The 12,362-nt window shown below is 31.4% G+C and overlaps 1 protein-coding gene across 1 annotated transcript in view; it reads right to left on the reverse strand.

The window, feature by feature from the left end:
* Nucleotides 1-12,141, reverse strand: part of LOC117110230 — a gene marked incomplete in the record, with an annotated part of 58,068 nt that extends 45,927 nt beyond the window's left edge. Inside the window, 1 exon segment of the mRNA XM_033252860.1 lies at nucleotides 11,906-12,141.
* Between the last annotated feature and the right edge of the window lie 221 nt (nucleotides 12,142-12,362).

Below are 12,362 nucleotides of genomic sequence, written 5' to 3' on the forward strand. Positions count from 1 at the left end.
TCGACTTAGGCACAGTCGACTTAGGCACAGTCGACTTAGGCAAGTTTAACTGTATAGAATCAATGGTGGCCTGTATCAGAGTTTGCTTCTTACTGCAATGTTAAGCATATCCGTGAACACTGTAGTATCTATTCTAAATGAATTTTAGAAAGTCATTTGATGGACTAATTGTTTCAGATACCAAGTACCATACTGAGTAGCATAACCAATTAAACAAAATACTGAACAATATTGACTGTACAATAGCTGTTATCACACTAACGATACACAACAAATTGATAAACACAAGAACAAATTAACAATTGGAGACAAGAACATGATTAGCCAAGGTGCTTTGAATTAAAAATTTGGGTAAAATTTGCTTTAAAAATGACATCATATGTTTCCATGACAATCCAACACATAAATGAAATTCCAACCCAGCATGATGTGACAGAGGCCTTATTAAAAGTGCATGTATGGAAATTGCACAAGGCACCAAAATTTAATGATACTACTTTTGTAAGATAATAATGTTTAATTCTCTGCAGATTTCAGATCAACTAAACAGGTCAGATTTACGGAGAATTGAGAACTTGGATTCCATTGGAAGAGGTCGTTTCACACGAAATAGAAGAATAGTAAAATTCTAGAAACTGTTGTATGCTTTCAGGAGGAAAATATTGAATGATTTCTTGGATTTCAATACTTGTGGTCAAGATTAGAGATAATCAAATTAAATATTTACTTATCAAAGGAAGAAGATAAGATCAGGAAACAAAAATGTCAGTATGTATTAAAATACCCTGAATTTTTTAACAATGAATCAGATGTTTTAGTACTTTAGTTTTTGACATCTTGCTGGCCAAGGTACATTTTGATAGATTTCAGATTTTGTAAAGTGGCAGCGCTATGGGGAATCGTGGGCATGCCACCCTACCCCTCTCCAGGAAAAATCCAAATCCTTTAATAGATGCTCGGAAATACATTCTTCAGGCTAGTATTTTTACAACTGAAAACGGTTAGTAGTGTGTTGTTCGATCTTATCTGGCGACACCGACGGTGCTTTGAAAAAGAACAACATATTCAGTGTCGATGCAGCTAGTTTTATCTAATTTCATCAAAAAACTAGTTAAAGAGATTTACAAATATTTATCGACCCTTCTCAAAATTTATATCGAGATGGTTACTTCCAGCCTTATTAGCTCATGAAAACAAATATTGTTCTTTGCAGTCAAAAAAAAAAAAAAAATCTAAAATGCTGACCCTGAATTTCGTAAAATTTGGGTCAGTTGGGCGTGGCCAACACAATCATTTTTTTTTTATTTTGCCTAAATAAGAGGGCCATCAAACTAATGCTTTTAATTTGAATAAATCTAAGGGGGAGAAGAGCTAAGTCTTTACATTTGAAGGCTTTTTAATTACAACATACACATTGTATAGGCCTATATCATTACACAAGGTGCATTTTTCCCCTACATTCTACTTTTATAATATAACTTTGGTAGTTTACTTAAGCTTGACACCTGCTATTGATTCCTGCCAAGTTTGAGGGTATTTTGTTTGTTTTACATAATTTATGACATGTTAGTCTGAGAATTTTCTAGTGATGAAACTTACTAAATAAAAGAAATTTTCAAAAAAAACATACCAGCTCAAAAAAAGACCTAATATTATTCAGTTCTATAGTAATGTAATACAATAATGTTGTTTTTATTTTGATATTATTTCTGTACCATAGAGGAAAGCAATCTTTATCTAGCAATGATGAGTTTTATCATAATGATGTTTAAATGTATAGCCTTTCTTTTTTCTTTTTCTACAAAATAAATTATAATTTATTAGACAGCTCCATGAATAATGGTAAACTCATTATGGCTCTTTGATTTCTTTCTTTCAGGCTACATATCCAAACACTACATAGAAATCAATATAACCTTTGATCTTAGCCTGAATAAGTAAGCACAGAATGATCGAAGAAAAACTACCAATAACAACGCCAGCAACAGCAAGACTCCAAACGAGTTTAATACCTATAATACCCTCGTAGAAATCCACTTCAAGACGTGCATACGACACGTTGACAACTAACACATGTTCTCTGGAGCAATCGATTAAGTAGCGTGGAACACATCTTGATTTCATTATTATAATTTTACAATTTGTAATAAGCATGCTCAAATTACCAAATGCAATGTAAATCTGGTATGCTCAAAATTCCTTTGCCTTCAATTCAGAAATCTGCTGATATCTACTGTAACAAAATGTGATTTCCAGTTAATTTAAACAGAAATATCTAACAACATATATTATATAATTTTATTGTAAATTACAAAAAAATGAGAAATATTCTACAGTACTCAAACTGTGATTTCTAGTATTTAAACAGAAATACCTAACAATATTATTAAAAATATTCTATTTTACTCAAAATGTGACTTCTAGTAAAACAGAAACAGAACAATTTTATAATTCTATCGCAAAATACTAAAAAATTTAAAATAGTCTTATACAAATACTCAAATTGTGATTTCAGTATTTAAACAGAAATATCTAACAAAATAAAAATACTAAAAATTAAAAATATATAAAATAAAATTAAAATCATAAAATACAATTTTGATTACAGAAGTGTCTGTAATTCATATGCATGTGTTTCAATAAATAAAATCTCAAGTATGGTTTGTAGTTTTTATTTCTACAGACTGTTAATACATACAGCCACTTATATACATTAAAAATTTCCTTTCTGTAAATAAACAGATCCCTTATATAATGGCTTCGTCAAGGTCAATTTGTTAGCAACAGTATTAATTAAAAACGGCTGACTCGCTGAAAGCAAGAATAATCAACAATCAAATACAAAACAAATGATTCTGTCATCAGTAGGATTATTCACCATCCCAAATGTGACAATATCATGAAATCCAAAAATAAATTAAAGCTTAAAAACCATTCCCCAGTGGCACGCAGAGCATCAATTTCATTAATACATTCGAGAAAGCAATACTCATCCCAGACCAGTTGAATCATAAACATCCTTGAGAAGGATGCTATTCATCAAAATGGAAAAAGATGAATGCCTTTACTATTATATATTCGGGCAGAGTATTTAGATCCCAAATGATGTACTGGCATCTGATGGCTTTTTCCCCCCATTCTCCTTTTTTACAACAAAAACCGAAAGGTCCACTTATTAATCTCAGATAAGATAGTATAATACATACTCCAAGTATCGAAATGCACGCCATCGTGTCGGGATTCAATATTTCGACATTAATTATGTCATCATCAGGAACGAAAAATTATCCATATTTGAAAGCTTAAGTACCAAATGTGTTTGACCAATCTAAACATTACCCCTAGTAGGTGACATAGCTATGAATAAACTAAAGATCAAAGTATTCTTACCCTACTGATCAAAGTTACCTACAAAAACAAAGAAAGCTCCTTTGAAGCTTTCAGCCCATTGTTAAGCAATGGGTGTAGCCGACGTATAGCAAAAATTTATTTAAACAATAGTATACACCAATTTTGCGAACTGTCAATAATGTTAGTATTATTGGAAAATATTAAACCTAATATATTACTTACATTACAGGCTACATTATCAAGTAAAAACAACAAATATGCCATAAATACCATACAATTGACTTAATTTGACATGTTCATAGAAAAGTAAAACATGTAATAATTTGCAGTGTGATGAATGTACAGTATAGCAATCAGGGAGGGACTGATCCAGCTTATTAATAAAAAAAAGGGGGTCATCACGCTATAACAGATAGCCTTAATGACTTTTAAATGTTTAAAAGGGTATGCGCCATCTTATTTATCATCTAAATTTAAATTTAATGTCGAATCCCATTCAAAATGTACACGTAGTCAATCTCATAATAACCTTTTTGTACCACAATGGAATAACTGTCAAGGCAAGAGAACTTTTTTGTATCGTTCAACAAAGTTGTGAAATGAACTTCCACACGAAACAACAACAAATTTCATGAACATGTCTATTATATTTTTAAAAAACTCTTTTAATTCTTAATCACTTTTATTATGATATCTATTTATATATATGTATGTTTTTTAATTACTTTTCTTTTAACCTTTGTATTTTATGAAACTGTACCACTTTGAAAAACAGTACACAAATACTGAAAGTGCATGCAGTAGAAAGACAGAATAAACAAATAAATACAGTATGTAAAGCATTCATTACCCCCTCCCTAATAAAAAATTGCAAAGCCAGGAAAATTACACTTTTATATCTCCTACCACCTTCATTCTCCAGACCCCTTGCCTCCCCACTTTTCCATAGCACCCGTTGAGCCTGCATAATAAAGATTAACATATTATTATTACTACTAATATTATTACTCCTACTGTATGTAAAAAATACTCCACTGGCTAACAAAGAAATTTCACATTGAAAAAAAAAAAAAAACCAATCAGGCTAATGTGATGGATTTCTAATAATGTCCTAGATACATAGGCTATGTAGAATAGAGTAATTCTCGAGAACAAGAATTTTGAAGATCATAATAATGTTAAGAATTACCTGTACGTATTTCGCTACCGGGCATATTATCGTACTGAATATGATCACGTTCTTATAATATACTCAGTCGGTGGTCAGACAAAAACCATCCAGGACAATAACCACCCGGACATAAACCACCCCAAAAGAACTATACCATTGTTAAAGTGGGATGGTTTGTGGGGTGGAAAATGTTGGGTGGGCTTGTTTTTATCTAGCTTTACAATAGGATAGTGACTTCCTATTCAACGCCTTTAATTCATTAATTCTTTTGACAACATGTGTTTAGGTTAATAAGCATTTTAGATTTCAGTAATTACTGTGCTTAAAGTTTGCCATTATTTTAATGATTTAAACACAACACTAAATTTAGAATACTAAAATATTAGACAAATACTATTAATATTATTAAATGTATTAAAACTTTACTACAAATTTTACATTTGAATTTTCATAAACTTTCAAGTTAATTGTTGTGTTAAAATCATTAAAAAGATACAAACTTTAAGCACAGTGATTACTGAGATCTACAATGATATTAACATACATGCATGTTGTCAAAAGAGTTGAATGAATTAAAGGCATATAATAGGAATTCACAGTGTAACCTATCCTATTGTGAATCTGATAAAAACAGGCCCACCCAACATTGTCCACCCTACATAACAATGGTATGTTCCATTTTGTGTAGTTTTCGTCCAGGTGGTTATTGTCCTGGGTGGTTTATGTCTGATTTCCCTTGACTGCAGTCAAATGCAAAAAAAAAAAAATTGTTATGTCCTTGCAATAACAAAAATACCTCTTGTGCCCTCCTCTGCTTCTTGGAGCATCACCACCGCCCCCCCCCCCCCACTTTCCCCAATAATAATGTGACACTCTACTATAAATTTACCATGGGAATAAAATATAAGTGCAGTAATGTACACTGTTTGCATGCAAAGCCCACCCACCTTAGTGATTAAGGAGAAAATGAGGCCTTGAGAGGAGACAGGGACAACAAATTAATTGCTTCCACTGATGCAGCCAGATCACCCAAGGAAAGATAAAACCTCAATTAAACCATTTAATCAATTTCAAAGACTTCCTATACTAAAATAACTTTTGTATAATGTTTAAGATTTATCATTTTTACCAATTAAATTATATACAATACGCTATATATTACATAAAAGATCATTTTTAGAAAAAAAGTTTCACTAATCAGGATTCAAATTCAAGACCATTTCATTTCCATTCGATATGTGAAACAAGGTTGTTATTAAGAGAAAGATGCTTATAAATATCATTTTTGCTTTTGAAATGGCTCAGTTTGTATAGTACCTGGTACAGTAAGTCTCTGGAAGCTCCACAGTGTAATAGCCCAGGTTTCAGATAACACCCTTTTCTCTGAGCCTCATATATTAGACAATTATCACAAATTTTTTCATTTTCTACCAAGTCCACTGACCAAAAAATGCTAGAAAGCACAAAATCAAAATATGAATGACCTTCGCACTGACAGTAATGTAACATTATCTGTAAATTATGCCTCACGCTTTAGGGGTATAGGCCGAATGTACCGAAACACTATCTGCAATTTACTTTCATTTTTCAGAAAGCAATATATTTCTACTAAATTTAGAAGATTACAGTAACAAAATTGTATAAGCTCACCTGTCCATGATCACATACAGGTAAAGTCAACAATTAGAATTCCTATACTCAAGACCACCTACACAGTGTGAAAGCCCACTGCCTCCTGAACCGGCTAATAAAACTACTAAAAAAGGTTGGACTATAGTAAAAAACAACCAGAGCCTTGCAGGTGTCAACGTTCCTATGCATGATACACGACTTTTAGAAGTATATATACGTGTATATATATATATTTATATATATATATATGTATGTATATAAATACATATATGTATATATATACGTATATATATATTCATATATATACATATATATAAGTGTAAATTATATATAAGTATATAAGAATATAAGTGTATATATATAAGTATATATATATAGGCCTATATAAGTATATATGTAAGTATGTGTATATATGTATATATATATATATAAAAATTGGAAGGGTCAACATAAGACACTATTTTCTGTAATAAAGAATAGTGATCAAACCACTTGGCCACATGAGCAATTTACAAAATTTCTTGAAATTTGGTTGACCAGACATATAAATAGAAAAAAGGTAGCATTTGTACAATATCTGCAATACATCAAGACCTTACTACTGATTTATACAGTAGGCAAAATTTTATCTAAATCTTAGCCAGGCTTACATTAGGCCCAACTTAAAAAAAAATTACTAGTTTATCACCCCAGCGCGCATGTCTTCTATGGTACTGGAAAAAAAAATTGTTGGAAAAACTTTTTTTTAATTTTTTTATTTTTTTTATTTTATTTATTTATTTTTTTTATTTATTTTATTAAATAGTTAGTAGATATTGTTTGCATTATCTAAATCATGTTTTACTTTGAATATCAACGCACCAGCAAACAACCCAAGGGTGATATCTGGCTTTAGCAAAATAAAAAATTATAAAAAAGCTCCCTCACTCATCACTTTTCCTGCCCAAATAGGGTGATAAAATAATAGTATTTTTTATAAGGCCTTAAATGAGAAGCACAAGCCTGCCTACTTTCTTCCATTAAAATAACATCATAAGCTCTTCAGTTGGCCTAACTACATACTGTATATCCTTTGATGCTTTCTTTAATTGTGAAAAGCATAATACAAATGCATAAGATAGGCTTATACTATTAAGTACTTAAAATAAAATAAACTCATTACTGGAACACACAAGGATGTCTTGCAATTAAATTAGCTTGTGTGTGCGAAAGACAAGGTTATCTGGAAAGAATTTTCTCAGAAAACAGGTGTAACAATTATACTACAACTCCATTTTGATTATGTTGTGTGAATTGAGTATGGATATACAGTAAGTATGAGGCTTTTTAAAAGTTATGTGTGTATTTCACGGTTTGAACAAAAAAAGTGACTGGTTTTAAAAGACAAGCACCTTTTAACCACAAACCTATTTAACTGCACTCCATACAGTAAATACACGCCATCGTGTTGGGATTCAATATTTCGACATTAATTATGTCATCAACAGTAAACTGTACACAATAGTTCACACTTTGACTGTATAATATTTAGTTCCATATACACTCATTTTACCTCAATAATAGACAACATACTGTATTTCAACAAATTAAATTTTACAAGAAAATATAAATTGTTTATGTAGCATCACTCACAGGTTTTACTGTTTATTGCAAACTGAAAAGTTGCTCAACTTAATATGCTATTTACTGCTATGTCATTTGCTTTAAGTAATTCTAAAACATATAAAGGGCGTGTTGGTAGACCGCAAAGTAACTTAATGAATCAATTGCAGGTAGATGTAAGAAAACGACATCTTTGTCTGAATAGTTATGAAGATCTTATGTATCTTAAAGAAATTGCTAATGATAAAGATTCATGGGCGAAATTGTTTCAAACATGTATGAATTGATATCGCAGCGTGTAGTAACTAGTCGCAAGACTTTACCAGAAAATGTATATTGTTATACTGTATATGTTTTTTGAAATAAAGTTTGAATATATAATATGCTATAAAAATACACGCAGTATAAATAAAAAAAACAAAAAAACATTCCATTCACTCAGTACAGTATTTGTTTTTAATATCTATTAGTAGCTATATAAATAGAGTGAAATACTATCATGGAATTCAATGACAGTGAATTTTAAAAATTAAGTGTACGGCAAAAGAGTTTACAGATAAAAGCTTGCCATTTAGTCCAATATTTTTTTATTATGTCGAAGGTCAAATTAACAGTAAATAATAAATCTAGTATCATGTGATCTTCTCATAATCTTAAAGTGCTGAGGATCTGGTCTGCTCTCAAAAATTGCTCAAATCAGCACATACAGTACTCTTATAATGTTTACCAATTCAAGTTGTTTATTTGAATAAAATTAAGTTGACTCAGGGAGATACACTTAGCAATGATACAGTTTACACTTTGAGCCTCAATACACTATGAATAATTAATTATTAATCAATTATACAGTGGCTCTACCTGTGCAGTCTTTAATAACTGACCAAGTATTATTATAGGAAGTAGCCAATTAGGTGTAAACAGTATGTGGTTGATGTATCAAAGACTGGCTGTAACCAAAGTGATTTGTGCATTTACGTGATGTTAAAAAAATATAAAGGCTGAAAATTGAGAATTGCCTTCTTCAATCGCTGCATTGTTTTACATTTTTATTAATTGTTTACCCAGTGTACAGTAAGCAGGGATATAATTATAGTGGGCGGGGGCCACTCAGCCTTGTTTGTAGTTTTCCACCCAGTCTAAAGCTAATTTCATGGCCTTCCACCCACCTTATTAACCAACTTGTGCATCCTTAAAATTCACTTTTATAATTTAGAGTTTAACAATGTTATCACCACCCACCCTTAAAATGTTAATCACTCACTCTTAATTTTCTACAGCTACACAACCCTGAGTATGTTAAATTGTTAATTGTCATTTTCGGTTTTAACTATATAATATAATATGGAAAAAAGCTTCTTAAAATACTGATTTTCAAATTCATTGCACTGACAAAAACGTATTGTATACATTTGCAAGACTGGCTTTTTGTTACTTTTTAAATTTGTTCTTTTAAAGTAAAAGAAATATTGAAAACATTTGATGGAAAAATTTTATTAAAAAATTGTAATAATTATAGTAAATGCAGTGCTAATCTTTTGACCATTATGTCTACATATTTGTTTGATGTATTAAGAAACACAGGAAACTTTACAACACGATAACATATTCCCCTAGTCATAATAGTTAACGTTAATATATTCGTTGCAGCGAAGATATTGTTTCTAGACACAATTGGGATATATTCCCATGACACAGGATTTCTAAAAGATACTATAGTCCTTACAACTCACCCACATTAAAAAAAAAAAAAATTTTAAATGTTATGTTAATGCTTGCAGTACACCGCGTAGATAGTTCTGAAAAGAACAGTTGTTGTTAGTTGAGAATATCTCGACTTTTCGATTAAAATGTCGCAATGTTATTCATATGCAGGCTTCGTTTTATATCAACTTAACATTAACTAAAACCCATGGGTTTAAAGTAGTGTCACACAGGTAAGAATACAATAAATTATGGGAAAATCATTAAAACCATTAATTACATATCCTATACGGTACAGCGTGTCTAATAAGAAAATTAGGGCATGCTCTACATCGCAAGTAATGCATTGAGGGCTCGGCACATTTACATTTTAATCATACAAGTGATTAATCATGATAATGTATTTATTTTTAAATGTCCTACATTTGCACCTCAGGGTGCTGTAAAGAATGGTTCTGTGTATACTGTACAGTAGTCATTTGATTTTATTTTCATCAAAGCATTCTGGCTCTTTATACCCCTAATAATAGAACTCGTACACTGGCCTATGACAGTCTCCGACATAGTTAAGTAGAGACACAAATACTGTTCAAGCCACATGGACCACCTTTGGTAAGTAGTGTAAACATCATGAATTAACAAGGGCGGATTTGGGGTGGCGACCGATTTCCTGCACACAACCTCCCCCTCCCTTTAAAAAGACTAAAAGAAAATTATTGATCACCCAAAATGCCTCGAAAGGTTATTTCCAGGCATCTAGAAAACAAAAATTTCTCCTAGGGTAGTGTTGTCTCTCAAACATTACCCCCTCCTTTTGGATATATCTGATCTGCCCCAGATTAATCATTGTTTTATTAAATACAGATGCCTACTTTTACAGGAGCAAAGAAACGTAGGCATCATACATGATGCCTTTTTTTTTAAATTAAAGATTTTAACCTTTGACCCCTAGCAGACAAATATCTATATATTTTATTTGAATGAATTCAATATAATTTCCATAACATGGAAAATGTATGACATAAAGTGAAGAGTGCAGTATGTCTCTCAAAGCAATCAAGACACAGCTTAAAATGTAGAAAATCAATAAGTCTACGAGTCTGTCATTGGAATTATGCAATGAGATGATTTAAATACCATAATGCTGTAATACATTATTGCTTTTGGACTTCCCAAACTCGATTCTCAATCAGAATTCTCTACTAATAATTACATTTTATTTAACAACAGCAACAGTATATAAAGACTATGAAAACAAAAAAAAGATATTAACAGTATTATTAAATATTCCATTAATTACATCTAGTTTTTTAATTATATATTATTAAAGTACGGTAGTTCTAACCTTGTAAACCAAACTTGCGCAAACGTTTGTCATATGGACAATACAACTTCATCAGGCTGGTGATAGAGGCCGTCACCTACAGTCTGTGACATTCCATGACTGACCAGCTCACTCAGCCTGATTAGAATGTGATTACTTTACTAATTCCGTTTACCAGATTATTATTAAATATCTATTTAATTATTATACTTATTACCAGTTATATTTTGAGCATTTTTTAATACTGAATAAATATTTATAAAAAATGTTTAAAATAATATGACCACCAGACCAAAATGGTACTAATAATAATAAGGGCATCTTGTAAGGCGCACATATCCATCTCAGTAAGCTGCACGCGGCGCCATTTCCACTTGCAAAAAGAAACAGCCTTTTCTGAATGTCATTAATTATAAATTAATTATTAATCATTATGTTATTATTTATAAAGGTTTTATTTTTATATAAATTTTCTTTTTATTTATTTTTTAAAAATTTATTAATAACAGTATGACGGTATCCGTTTGAAATCAAGATTTGGTCTACTAGTTACAATAGTTTTTCTGAGCGAGACTTCTTCCCACATCAGTCGATAACCCATCCTCAGGCCCGTTAGCACAAATACCGTATTTTTAAGTAGGGTTGAATGTTTTTTTAATAGCTAATTGACTGAAAACACACCAGTTATAGTCGGCTTGCTACAGTACAGTATTACATCAGCTGTAGCTAATTATTCTATTTGCATTCTACTACATACAATACAGTTACTGTATGGTTTTCTATCATTAAGTAACAGGTCGGAAGCTCATTAATGTCCCACAAGTGCCTTTAGGCTGATTTGTATTTAAATACTATCTGTTTTTCTACTCCTCAACCAGAAATGAAGAAAATATAAACTAGGCTGATTTAATATTTAAATCATTTAATGGTAGCAGAAAAAATAGTATGTTATCAGAAGCCAACAGCTGTTACCCAGTGACTGGCAAAATTTCAAAATATTTAACATTCACCCTACTGAAAAAATTGCCAGTAAATTGGTATCTGCAGTAAACCTCTAATCAAATATAGTAGTACTGTAGGCCTAGTGTATAGTACATTGTCAGATACACTAAAGTGAACTTTACCTGTAGAGGCCGGGATAATGTAAACAGGGTTGCCAGTACCGCAGATAATATCCCAGACTGCAAGTATCAACGTGTATTAAACATGTATCGGTCGTGCGAGATTACGTGCTTCAGCCATACGATACACATTGTCCCACAGATCCACTCGCTATAGTTGGCACCACACAGATACCCAGTAAATGAGACACAATATCGGGTTTTTATTACCGAATCAAATGGGCGAGAAAAAAATAGTGAGTGACTGAGCACAGCATAATAAGATGTCACGCTTGAGCAGTCACTATGTATAATGACACTCGAAATCCAGTGTCCTCGCTCGAATGACAAATTACAGATAAAGGGGCAGGGCTTATGGTATTGTTTAATTGTATGCACAATAAATTGACATGTAAATTCGAATAGTTGGATTTAGGAGTTGGGTTCTCAATGGAATAAAGTCAAACAATCTTACGTGATT

This window comes from Anneissia japonica, unplaced genomic scaffold (assembly GCF_011630105.1).
Source record: "Anneissia japonica isolate Jap-2015-1 unplaced genomic scaffold, ASM1163010v1 scaffold287930_len349246_cov199, whole genome shotgun sequence".
In the NCBI taxonomy this organism is placed as follows: domain Eukaryota; kingdom Metazoa; phylum Echinodermata; class Crinoidea; order Comatulida; family Comatulidae; genus Anneissia; species Anneissia japonica.